This window comes from Triturus cristatus, chromosome 11 (assembly GCF_964204655.1).
Source record: "Triturus cristatus chromosome 11, aTriCri1.1, whole genome shotgun sequence".
Classification (NCBI taxonomy): domain Eukaryota; kingdom Metazoa; phylum Chordata; class Amphibia; order Caudata; family Salamandridae; genus Triturus; species Triturus cristatus.
In genome coordinates, this window is record NC_140594.1 from 848,082,589 (window position 1) to 848,094,705 (window position 12,117).

At 45.3% G+C, this 12,117-nt stretch overlaps 1 protein-coding gene across 4 annotated transcripts in view; it reads left to right on the forward strand.

Moving 5' to 3' along the window:
• Positions 1-12,117, forward strand: part of HS6ST1 (heparan sulfate 6-O-sulfotransferase 1) — a 244,591-nt gene that overhangs the window by 172,390 nt on the left and 60,084 nt on the right. The window lies entirely within an intron of this gene.

Consider the following 12,117-nt stretch of genomic DNA (forward strand, 5'->3'; position numbering starts at 1 on the left):
CAGTGCCGGTCATGCATGTGCAAACATTGAGGCCTGCTAGCCGTGAATGGCCAGCACCGAATTGGTTAAAGTCTCCGCCCCACTCTAGTATTTTGGCAGTCTCCTTCACAAATGTCAGCAACTTACTCGTCAGTATTTAGGATGCGTTGTTTGTTTATAGGCTGTGGGTTTATGATTTGAGGGGACATCAATAAACAAAGCTCACTACTGTGAAACATTATTTGAATTGAGGGCTGACGTCTCTAGCAGCGCTTCCTTCCCCTGGGGCCCAGGTATTTCCCTTGCGAGTTTCCCGTGTGGAATTCCAGTTCTGTCCTGCTGTCCGTGTGCCTAGTTTCGAGTATTGGGAAATGTTTGCCGTCAGCTCCCCGGTGTGACGTGGTTTCGATCACTCTTCCGGCCTCCGTTGGTTTGAACTGCTCTGGTGGCATCCAACCCATGTGTTTCAATCAGTACGTACTGGCAGGGGTGTAGTTTTAGGGGCGGGATGTGTTTGGGGGTGTTACATCTCCCTTATAAGTGCTTTCTGTAGTAAATAACTGGGTACAAGTGCTTTCAGTCGGGTATGGTGGTGTCTGTTGGATTTCACCCTGGCATTTTCACATACACACAGACTGACAAACACACACTCTCTTGTCTCAGTTTTGAAGGTCTAAAAACTGTTGGTTAGTTTGAAAAATATCGCGTTTGAAGTACTCTTAACTCACTGCACCTTAAGCCCCCCCTTGCCCTGCTTCTCATATCGTGTAACTATTTTCACAAGATAGTCCAGTATAATTGTTGGGAAATTTGAAGTCCCCCCGCCACTAATCTTGCTGACCAAGCCACGCCCCTGGTGAAAGGTGACTCCAATGGTTGTTCCACCAGTCAGCTGTGGGTCGGTTTTTCACAGACGCCCACAAATCTACACTCCGTATCTGGCTCCAGCAAGACAATTTCCTAATTCACCTCTCGGAACTTGTATGGGGTGGCAGATAGATTCGATACTTTGGGCTGTGGTTAAACGCAAAATAATAATGACCCAACAACCTGCAAAATGCGATGCCCCCCGTACCCCCATCCATATCTCAGTTATTCATTGAATTTGGTTGGGGTGGTGGGGGTGCTGCGCCTGGTCTACGCCCGAATTTTGGACGAGGCTGAAAGAGCATGCCGATTAGTGGCACAGCAACTGTGTTGCAAGCCAGGAAATACCCCTTCTTTCAAGAACTTGAGCAGTAAAACAGAAGCAAAATTGGGTGCAGAGGGCTCCTCGGGTCTCTTCGACCCGGTGCCACTGCGCCTGTTGCACCACTGATAGATGCGACCCTCGTCTATTGAGCACCTCTGGAACAGAAGAAGCGTGTGTTAGGTTTGTTGTATGTGGTGTCATTCAGAGGGGTCAGCAGGGTGTGTGTATTGCTGGTTGCAGTCATCTGCCCTCCACGTCACGGTGACTCAAGCGAGTGAGGTGAGCTGCAGGCGGGGTGAGGGGTGAGAGATTACACGTCTTAGTGGCTCACAAAAACCCCAAAGATCTCAAATCGCTTTTGAGAGTGACGTCAGAGGCTCCAAAATCAGCTCGCCCAAGTGATTGCAGGACCGAAGCATCGAACGCAAAGGAGACAGGCAATACAAGGTTTACCCTGTTCCTCGCAGCTCTAAAAATAGTAAACATTGGCTCTAACTAAAAGCCGTGACGTTGTCACACTCAAAACAGTTGCCCCTCCTATAGTCAATGTATTACTATTTCTCGTGACTTTAACATTCTGCCTCGCGGAGTATCCCTCGGTTCACCACAAATCAACAGGCAAAAAAACACATAGGGGCTTATTTACAAGCCTCTTGCGCCGCATGTGCGTCACTTTTTCCCCACGTTAAACACACGGGCGGCGCAAGCGGCTTGTAAATAAACCCATAGTCTTTCAGCAGCAAACCTCCCCGCTTGCTGTTACCAAACCGCGCTTGACCTGCACGTGTTCTCAAGGGATACATGTTTTTATACAAATGCATGGCCTTTCGTGGATAATGTATGGAGAGGTTCACACCATGAGCAACAACATATGATTCAAATTGAACTAATCTCCCTTCAGCCAAAATTAGATGCAGAAAAAACAGAGAGAACAATGCGCGCTGCGGTAACTTTGCCCCTAGTGTATAGCTCGCTGGGGGGTTGTGTTTACACTAGGGGTCCTTCAGCTCTCCTCACAGCAGTGTGGACCCATCCCCCACCCTGCAGGGCGCAGAGGTGCCGATAAGGGAACAATGGGAGCCGGGCCAGGCCTACTGACTGCCAGGCAAACTGAGTGTCGGCCAGACCACAATGTGGGTCCGTCGTAAAACGCCCCAAACAAGCACTCGATGTCAGATAAAAGGCCGGCCATGTGGTTTTGCTGCCTTCAGCAAGGGACACGGGTTTGTGCCGCATTGTGTGCAGCTGTTACCAGCGCAGGTACAATACCGCGCGCTTTGGTATTCATTGTTCAGTACAAATGTATCTCGTATGCCCATTGAATACAAATTAAGCATACAGTGATGGCATAATGTGCGCCAGTTGAACTGTAGACGAAAGGCGAGGTAACAATGCTTGGATGCGAAGCGTGTGCTGTGAGGTAACAAGCACACCACCGCCTTTCTCCGAGGTGAAGCAGAAATGCCTCGGAGAAAGGCAGCGGCGGTTTCGGATTTGGGGGCGTGTTTTTCTTTTTCTCTCCTCTTGCCATTGGCTGGAGGAGAGAAAAACACGCCCAGCGAAAAGTATCGGTAAAAAACACCCCCAAATCTGAAAAGGACGGGGCCTGTTTTGCGAGACAAACCTCTTCTCCAATGGCTGGCCAGCATTTAAGAGGCCAGCCAATGGAGAAAGGGAGAGAAGAGGGGCGGGTTCAAGCCCCTCTTCTCCAAGTCATTATATCTCGCGAGCGAGACTGCGCAAGCGCAGCCTTCGCTAGCCGAGACCTAAAAAGGATGTAGGTTAATTCGAGAAAAATAATCGTTTAGCCTAGGTGTGGAGATGTGACTCATCAGCATAGCAAAACATTTTTAGGGAAACTGAGAATTATTTTATCCCCAATGAGACTATCCGCTAATGTAGTCAAAGCTTTAGAGCAGTACACACAGAGGCAATCCAAGGACACTATTGCTCACAACAGTGTTTTTTGGGCTAGTAGAGCGAGTGCTATACTATTGAGAGTAGTGGATATTCCCTGTCGATCCTTGGCTTGTAGAGGTGCCCTTCTTGATAGTTATGGTGTTGATTTAGTCCAAGAGAATCCTTGCAAAGGTCTTTTTCCAGGGCACTTAGTGTTTCCACAATCCTATATAGGGAGTTATTGGGGCAGTTGTCATTTCTAAAGACTGAATCTAAGGTATCCCCTTTCCACTGCTGGGGGCAGAGAGCCACCTTGGAATCTGGAACTGAATAATGGGGTCAATATTAAGGTCCGCCAGCATGAATTATATTTAAATACATTATTGGATACACTGTCAGGACCAATGGCTGTAGACGATATACAGCTGGTTATCAGTTACTGTACCAGAGTACTTGATCAATTGTGATTAAGAAAAGGAGAAAGAAACTGTTATGGTCTAAAGTAACAGTCTTTGTCTTGAAGCTTACTGGTTGAAGAAATCATTGTTTGGCTGGGCTTAATTTGAGCCAGTGGTTTTCAGTGCTCGGCACCGGCACTTAATTGTCAACACCAGCACTTATGACAGCTGCCAAATGGTGGCACTGTTTGTTTAATTTATAGATGAGCAGAACAGCGGGTATTTTTTTGGGTTTAATATACATTAAAAACAACCAATACCTGCTACCCAAGCCATTCTTATAGCTTTGAGGGGCCGCGAACAGTCCGAGTTGTAACACTTGCAGCAGTGTAATGGCTGGTAGTTCTGTAGGTACTGTCTGTGGCAGCGCTGGCAGTGGCCAAGGGTGGTGCAAGCTGCGGTTGCCTCCTGACCAGGGCCCTGGCACTTTTTTTTTTCGGTTTGCGCATGGTTTAAAACTGTTGCATCCAGGACCAGCTTGTTCTCTTTGTCGACTGCAATTTGCATGGATTCTCAGCACTTTGATTCATTTTAACTTCTCTTATACGTGAGTTCTTAATTGCCTGTTTTGCATCCTTTAACATTAGATCAGTTTACTACTGTGGATCAAAGATACATTTTAAATCGGGTAAGTAATCTTATTCATCTTTGTTTTCCCCTAACATCAGTGTCCTACCATTCATAACTTTGCTTCAATTTATTTGGCTTATATTATTGAACTTATCTGTTAGCAGAAAGCATTACCCAACAGAGCAATTATCTTTCACTAATGCCATAGAAAGTAGGAGGGGCATTACTTTCCAAATCCTTTGTAGATACCAATCTTCAATTAACAGAAGTAAAGGTTTGCTCCTAGTGTTAGGGCATTTATTCTTCACTGCAATATGAAGGTTTCTTCTTGCTTAAAGAACAGCTAGAAATAGAGCCTGGAGAACATGGCCAATTTTGCCTTTGTCATAAACTCTAAATAGGCATGTTTATGGGGGCTGTCTTTTGTGTGTAATAAAAAGTTGATTAACATTTTTGTGAGTCTTGCTTTCTGGAGCATTTTCTAAATTTGTTTCTAAATTATTCCTACCCACACATCCAGGTTACTGCTGATCAGCAGTGTTTCCTCTTGCTTGATGTCCTCTGGTGTCCATGTTTCAGTTCTGTTCCTTAAAAGCATCAATGGTTAACTTTATTGAACATTAAATATTTTATTTTTAGTCAACTGAAATTGATCTCCTTGTTTTCACCACTATATTCATTCAGCTCAAAGATCGTAAAACTGCTGCTGTCTTTTTCCCCATAACTGCTCTCCTCCAATACTGTCCATTTCTATTGATTTCAGCCACTTATCCTGTCAGTGGTACTTATGCAGCTTGATCTACTACCTTGGTTAATGCCAGCTATGGTTAGGATAATCCTCAAAAACGCCCTTTCGTCAATCAATGTTTTGCATTCGGCTCGGACACGCTCAGAAGGTCCTGATAACCTTCACTTTCCAGTTGTTGGTCATTCACCACATGCTTGGAGCTCTGGTGTTCCCTTTAAGAGCTGTCCACCACGCACAGGTACAAAATCCCATTAGGATTAATTATACGAATGCGTGTGCTTCATTCCAAGTATGTTTATTTGTGTTGAGGAACGCTCACTTCTGCAGACCCAGTGAAGTTCCCTGCTGACTCACTTCAATCCCATGATGGTGACGATACGTTGTAGACTTGTGTTAGGCAGAGTATGGCTGGAATTTAATCAGACGCAACAAGTGATGGGAGGAATGCTTGCAATAAGTCTAACCACTGGCAGTCGCTCAGGTAGCATTGCAATCCATCAGGATGAGATCTCTTTGGTTGCTTGTGTTCTAGTTCAGAGAGGACCTCACTCGGCAGTTCGGGCTGGACTGTTTCTATTGGGACAGGGTCAGGACTGATTTGCGTGTGGTGTGTATAATCCTAGGCGTCATGATGGGATAAAGATTAATTGGTTGGAATGCTACCACGGGAGATTGCCAGTGGTTAGACTTAGTGCAAGCATACTCCCAGCAACTTTTTGTGTTTTATGGTAAGAATTTAACCATCCCTGTAGATACGTCTTATTTAAACCAACAAAAGGCTCAGTCTCCATCCTACCAAACGGGACCAGACTGTAAACTAAAATGAGCCTTGCCAAAAATGTTCACCTAAGTCCGCTTACCAGAAAGTTGCAACTAGAATGTGCCATGGGGCCACCAAGGTGGGGTTTAGAAAGCACATTTGTGTAATTTAAGGGCGAGAAAACCAACTTTGAGGCCTGCTCCTGGTAGATGAAACGACGTTCATCATATGGCGAGAGTGAACTATTAATGCAGGTCCAACTTATCTCCAGTACAGAGTAGACCATTGCAGAAAATGGCTATTTTTCTGGAGATGGTTTCAAATTAAGCTTGGCATGTCTATCTGATCTCGCCCGTCACAGTAGTGAGGAGTGAGAGAGGGGCACAATCACAAGGTAGGCGTGTCTGTAGGATAGACTAATGGACTGTGTAGGTGGTGAGCAGAGAAGCTGACAACAGAGGTGAGTGGGGGAGGCCTGCCTTGGCTGTTGTACTCAGAAGAGGAAGGAAATACAACTGTGTGTAGGAGAGAGGGAAGTCTGCTGAACTCACATAAGATGGCTTCCGGGACATTGAAAGTCCCTGAGTCGTAGTCGCGTGGGAGATTTCCCCTACCAGTGGAAAGACCCTGACCAAGCAGAACCTCGCTCGCCAGGGATGTTAATTTCAGCAAATGGCCTTTGTGATGGGTAACCGTCTTCATGACCAAATCACAAAAAAATATCCTTGGTAATGAGCAACCTAATACCAAAATATTATTATTCAACTTTCACGTTCATACCGTAACACCATACCACATATAATGTATCAAATATGTAGATATTATATATATGGCTTTTAACAAGAGTCTTTATAAAACACTTTAACATTTCTTTAAAACATCAGAAAGCTATAGTGGGACACAATCAGTCTTTTTAACATACACATCTTTCTTTCATAATTCACTGGGTACCCATGAAACCCCGTTAATAACGTATAAAGACAAGGTCAAGATAGTTTCCAGGATAAATGGGGCTACCAGAATTATATGTGTATCCTGCAGGTCAGTGGATGGTGAGGGGCTGACTCTGACTTTCATCCTTACAAGATTATTAGCAGGAGCTTGGTTTTTTTTTTTGCACAATTAAAAACACCTATTCTATATTGGCAACATATTGTATATGGAATAAAGTACCTCCTGTCATGTCTTAAATGGATATTGCAAGTCATCGAGGAGTTATGTGATCATTGAACTAGTTCCTCCATAAGCGCCTGCAAGTCCGCTGTGACTTTCAGTATCCTTTAAAAGTGCAGCAGTGGCGTTTTTATTCCTTGTAGTGCCCGGTTCCACCATCACCCGTTCCACAAATTGCTTACATCCGTGTGGTCTTGCTGTTTCATGAGAGCGTTGCATACATGAATAATAGTTGCAGAATCTGTGGTGCGAAAGTTAACACATCAAAAACCATTTTATTTCTTAGGAATTTGTGGTTAAAAAAAAAAGTATTATCAGTTTAATATGTCGTTAAAAAATTTAGCTCTCCGAGTGTAGAAGCATGTAGCGAGATTCTTTCTTTGTGGTAACTTCCTATATTATACAAACAATGACATTGTTACTAAAATATATCTTCTTCTGACAGATGATCATTTTAGGAAATGCACAATAAAGTACCAGGGCCTTTGTAATGAAACCCAGCTACAAAACAGGAAAGAGCGGAAGGAACAGTTATCATAAGAATACAAATGATATAATTATATTTTGAGTTTGCTTCTGTTTTGGCGTCTCGAAGGGCCTTATGTTTGTACAAAACATTTGTTAAAACTGGTCAGGATTCGAGCACTAACTTTTACCAAGTGCATTGGCGTTTTGCGAACCAACATATGTTCATACATGTTTGTTTGCAAAATTCTGATATGTACAGTTGGTCGCAATTCGACCTGCCTCATTAATATGCATGAGGTAAGTTGTAAATTGTGACCCACTGAAAATCACTGCCATCGTAGGATGGTGGCCAGCTGGGGTCAGCAGTCTACCATGTCTGTGATTACTGTTAATATAAAGCCTTTTTTATGCAGCCTGTTTTCCTTAAAGTAAAATGAGACGTGTTTAAAAAAAAAAAAAGACGTTTCGAAAACTTTTTTTTTTTTTTTTTTTTTTTTTTTTACCCAGTAAGTAGTGGTTCCAGAGATCACTGCCTACTCCTACGGGGCCTCTTCCCTTTTGCAAGGGGGTTATCAATGATTTGCAAACTATTGGTACAAACCATTGAAAATTGCAATTGAAAGGGACACCCTAAACATGCCGCTTTCAATTTGTGATGTAATTGCAAACCTGTTTTGCGATTCGGTAACAAGTTACTGAACCGCAATTTGGGTTTTGAGCATACCCGAAAGCTATTTTCCGATCCCAAAGGCTCAGATTTTGCTAATAGGAGCCTTTTCAACTGCAAAATAGCTTTGTACATTGGGTCCTAAATGCTGTAAAAAAAAAAAAAAAATTACTCTGAACTCATCTCCTAAACCTCATTTTACCGACCCTGGAAAGACGGAAGGTTGAGTTGGCTTTTCTGCGCCTTTTACTTATGACATGCAGGCCACAGCAGATGTCTGCTGTGAGGCGTTAGTTGAGTGATCTACCTTGCCACTTGGCTTCCGCTGTAATACATGAAGGGACCATCGACTGCTCCATGGTGTGATCCCCACTTTACCAGTTCTATTCTCAGAGCTGCTGCTCTGTTACCATAAGTCAACCTCTGTCTGGCACACTGACTATCTTCTTCTGTTCAGAACAACTTCACCAGCTGATGCCTGCAGAAGTAGAAGAGGAACAGGCACAACCCGTGAAGACCGCTGGAAGCATGAGATGGAGGAAGGGGCGCTAGAATATGGATTCAGTAAGGGCAAAGTTGACTACACGCGAGCGAGCCGTGTATAAAGAGCAGGCTGGCAGAGCCGCGTATAAAGAGCAGGCTGGCAGAGCCGCGTATAAAGAGCAGGCTGGCAGTGCAGTCTGGTGGGGGACCTGGGCAGACCTGTGCTAGTGGTAATTTAGAATAAACCGCCTTGTGCTGGTGAAGAGGAGGTCAACTCTGAAAGTATCAGGGTCGTAGCTTCAGGGGGGTTGTTTTGGGTGTTACACTCCCCTAATAAATGTATTTTCTGGTAAATAGTTGGGTACAGATGCTTTAAGTCAAGTATGGTGAGGCGTCTGTCTTATTTTACCAGGACTTTTTTTATATTCAAACAGACAAATACGCATACACTCTCGCTCCCTCTCGCGGTTTTGAAAGTGTTAAAAATGTTAGTTGTTTTGCAAAATACTGGGATTTCTCTTACTTGGTACTCCTACCAATCCGCATTCCTCTCCCGTTTCACTGCCCCTCTCGTGCACCCTGCCTGTGATATCATGTATTTTAACATTACATTGTTGGAATACCTGAAGCTACCACCACCCCAATCCCCTGCGGACCACAGTGTATCCCCGACACAGATGTGCCCCTCCCCCACAGCTGAGATGCTCGCATCCAGACATGTCGCCTCTGTTCACCAAGAGAAACGCGAGACCGCGGGGGCCTGGTCTGGCACGCACGTGCCCTGGACCAGAACCACTATCGAACTGACCCACTTTAAGAAAAGACTGACTAGTAGTGGGGTCCCAGACTCTCCCTGCTCGTCTGTTTTCCAGCCGCCATCTTACCCAAGGCGCGTCACTGTCGGCACCCGCTCTCAGAGCCTCCTCAGAGCTGTACCCCGTCCTACCGACTTCCGGAAATCCGTGCCGTGATATATCTAAATATAATAAGTAGAGATTCCCACAAGTACAGAGGGCGCAAGTCGTCTTCCCAGCGGGGTTTCTTAAACGGTCGTTCAGCCCACATGGACGTCAAGTCGGCTGCTAGGATTCGGTGCCCGGTTTATGTTTCTGTTACTGCAGCAAATTGTGCACATGGCCAGCCCCTGACAGATCCCATATTGCAGCAGCTGGAGGCACATTATGTGTCGGAATGCCAAATGCGTCAACCTAAATTTGCTGTCTGGCCATCCGGGAGTCTGGAGGGTCACCCTGCCAGCGAACTGCGACCCCTTCGGCTTCCTTTTCCTCTCCGTCAGGGTGGAGGGCACGGTCATGTCTGGGTCTCAAATGTAATTAAAACTACGGGAGACGAGGGCTTTCAGCCCCTCCCTCGTTGCAGCCCCTCTGTGTACACGCACGTGGCCCTACTCCTGGCTGCGTGTGTGACGCTCAGTGTGCTGCTTGGGCCTAGTGATGACTGCTTGGAACACCTGGTCTAAGTAAGGCAGGCCATCGGCGTAACCGAGGCAAAGTCTTCTTTAAGTATTTAAGTTATATGCGGTATTATTTCTAGATACTGGAAAAACCAAACAGAACAGCATGAAAGGGTGCCACAGAATATTCATGTAGCGCACCTAAGAGCTAAATTGCAATTAGATGTTTGAGTTCTCCTCTGGTGAAGAGTGATAGATGTAGGTTGTAGGGGGTGGCACTGGCACCACATCACATGATATAAAGTAGTTCTTAGTAGACCACATGTTCACAATTGCAGGTTTCTTGGCGCTAGGTGACGTTTATTGCTCCTTTTTAGCCAGCGCACAAAGACTAGACCAGGAGAATGTCAGGTTAACTGAATTCCCAAGGTTAATAAAAGTGTGGCTCAATACCCGGTCCCTGGGGCCCCACCTTTTTGCACTCTTTGCGTTGGGCCCTCGGTGACCATGGAAGGGTGAACGTCCCTGATGGATAGTAGAGTCACAGCCAGCCCACAGTGCCTTGAGACCCTTACGGGTGAGTACACGCGCTTTATAGGAACTCCGATTGAATGATTAATATGACATTTTCGGTTGTCTGCCCACTGGTCCCGAATCTTGAACCACTAGTGCATTCTTGTCTGCCCCAGCTCCAACTCTCGGCTACCTCCCTTGGTCCCAGGGCCACTGTCTACCTAGGACAATTCGTTAATGGGAAACATTTGTAATGTTCTGTCTGCACCATTGTTTCAGTGACTGGGAAATGTAGCCAAAACAATTGTAAGAAAACTGAAACTCGGACGTTTCCAAGGACGGCCGTGAACTCTTTCTGCCACGGGATAACATTGTTCTAAAGTCTCCCGTGTTGTTCTGAATTATACTGCCTGCCTGCGCACGCCTGTAAACTTGATGGGGCTCGTGGATTCGCCACAAAGTGCTAAGGCTGTTTGTTTTTTGTGTGTGAATTTTTACTTGATTTTAGGACATGGTTCAGAGTCAGACTCCAAGATTACTTTAAAAGCAGACCTTTGTACAAGCGCATTTTGAAATGTCAGTCTCCCTTTTCTGCATTTTTTAGTAAAACATGCATTCTGTTAAAGAGATAGCTGTGCTAGAAAGTGAACTTTGTGTCCTAGGTCGCATCTCCACCTAGATTAATCCCCAAGTGTGTTAAAGGGCTGACAGACCTCTCGAGAGGGCCACTGGAGGGGAGACCCATGCAGGCTAGACTGAGGACGAGTCTCCATACAAGACCTCATTCACTCAGCAGCCCTAGCCGTCTCACGAGTGACACAAGCTGCAGGTCTTCGTCACTAGGCTTTTGCGAGATTAAAATTGCCCTTGTGTCAGCACCTCTCACTAATCCCCGCCTTGCGAAGACCAGAATGACCAAATCTGCCATGTAAGGGTTTACACGTGGATCATCTCATGCTTGAGGTCACCCTCCTGGCGCACACTTCTGTGCCTCCTAAACTTAGAAATAAGGGGCTTGTTCTTTCAGTAATGCGCTGCGTGTGACTTTGGTGCTAGTGATTTGTCTGGTTAAGAGCATCGTGGCAGAAGGCCCTCACCTCACTCCCTCTTACCGTTGGCAGTCACAGACTTAGGTTAATTTAGGATTTAAAATTTGGCGGTCACTTCAGACGTTCTTCACTTGTCCGCTTATCATGATGATCCCCTTTAATGCAAGTAGGTTGTGAATTGTTCTCATTTTTCCCTGAGCAAGGTATACCTGCACAGGAGCGCAGTTGTATGTCAGAGGTGAGTCCGGCACTTCGTGGCTGAAAATAAGTTTTCCGTGGGTTGTTTGAGCCTTGCTTCATAAACATAGAAGGGGTTATTAGGAATGCCCATGAGTTGCAAATGACTTGGTTGTTTGGGTGTGTTCCCCGCAGAGTCACAGCTCTCAGCTCAGGCTGCAAAAGAACAGCTTCTGTTTGCTTCCTTTCCAGCAGCCATTGATGCAGCTCAGTGCTGGAAAAGCAAAAACCTCTTCAGTCTGTACCCAGTCAAAGTTTATTTATGTCCACACAGAATGATTTCATCAGCTGGGAAGATTGTATTTGAGCCTCTTCTCGGGGGCATCTATCTAGTAACTTCTGTGAAAAAAATTGGAAATAGTGTTTGAGACCTGGGCAATAAGAATTGCGTCAGAGCTCGTGTCAAAAATGTATTTTTATCATTTTAGGCCTCACACAGTGTATGAAACGTGCTATATAATAAATACCCATAACATCCAAGAGAGTTGGTACCGCTCCCATCCCTAT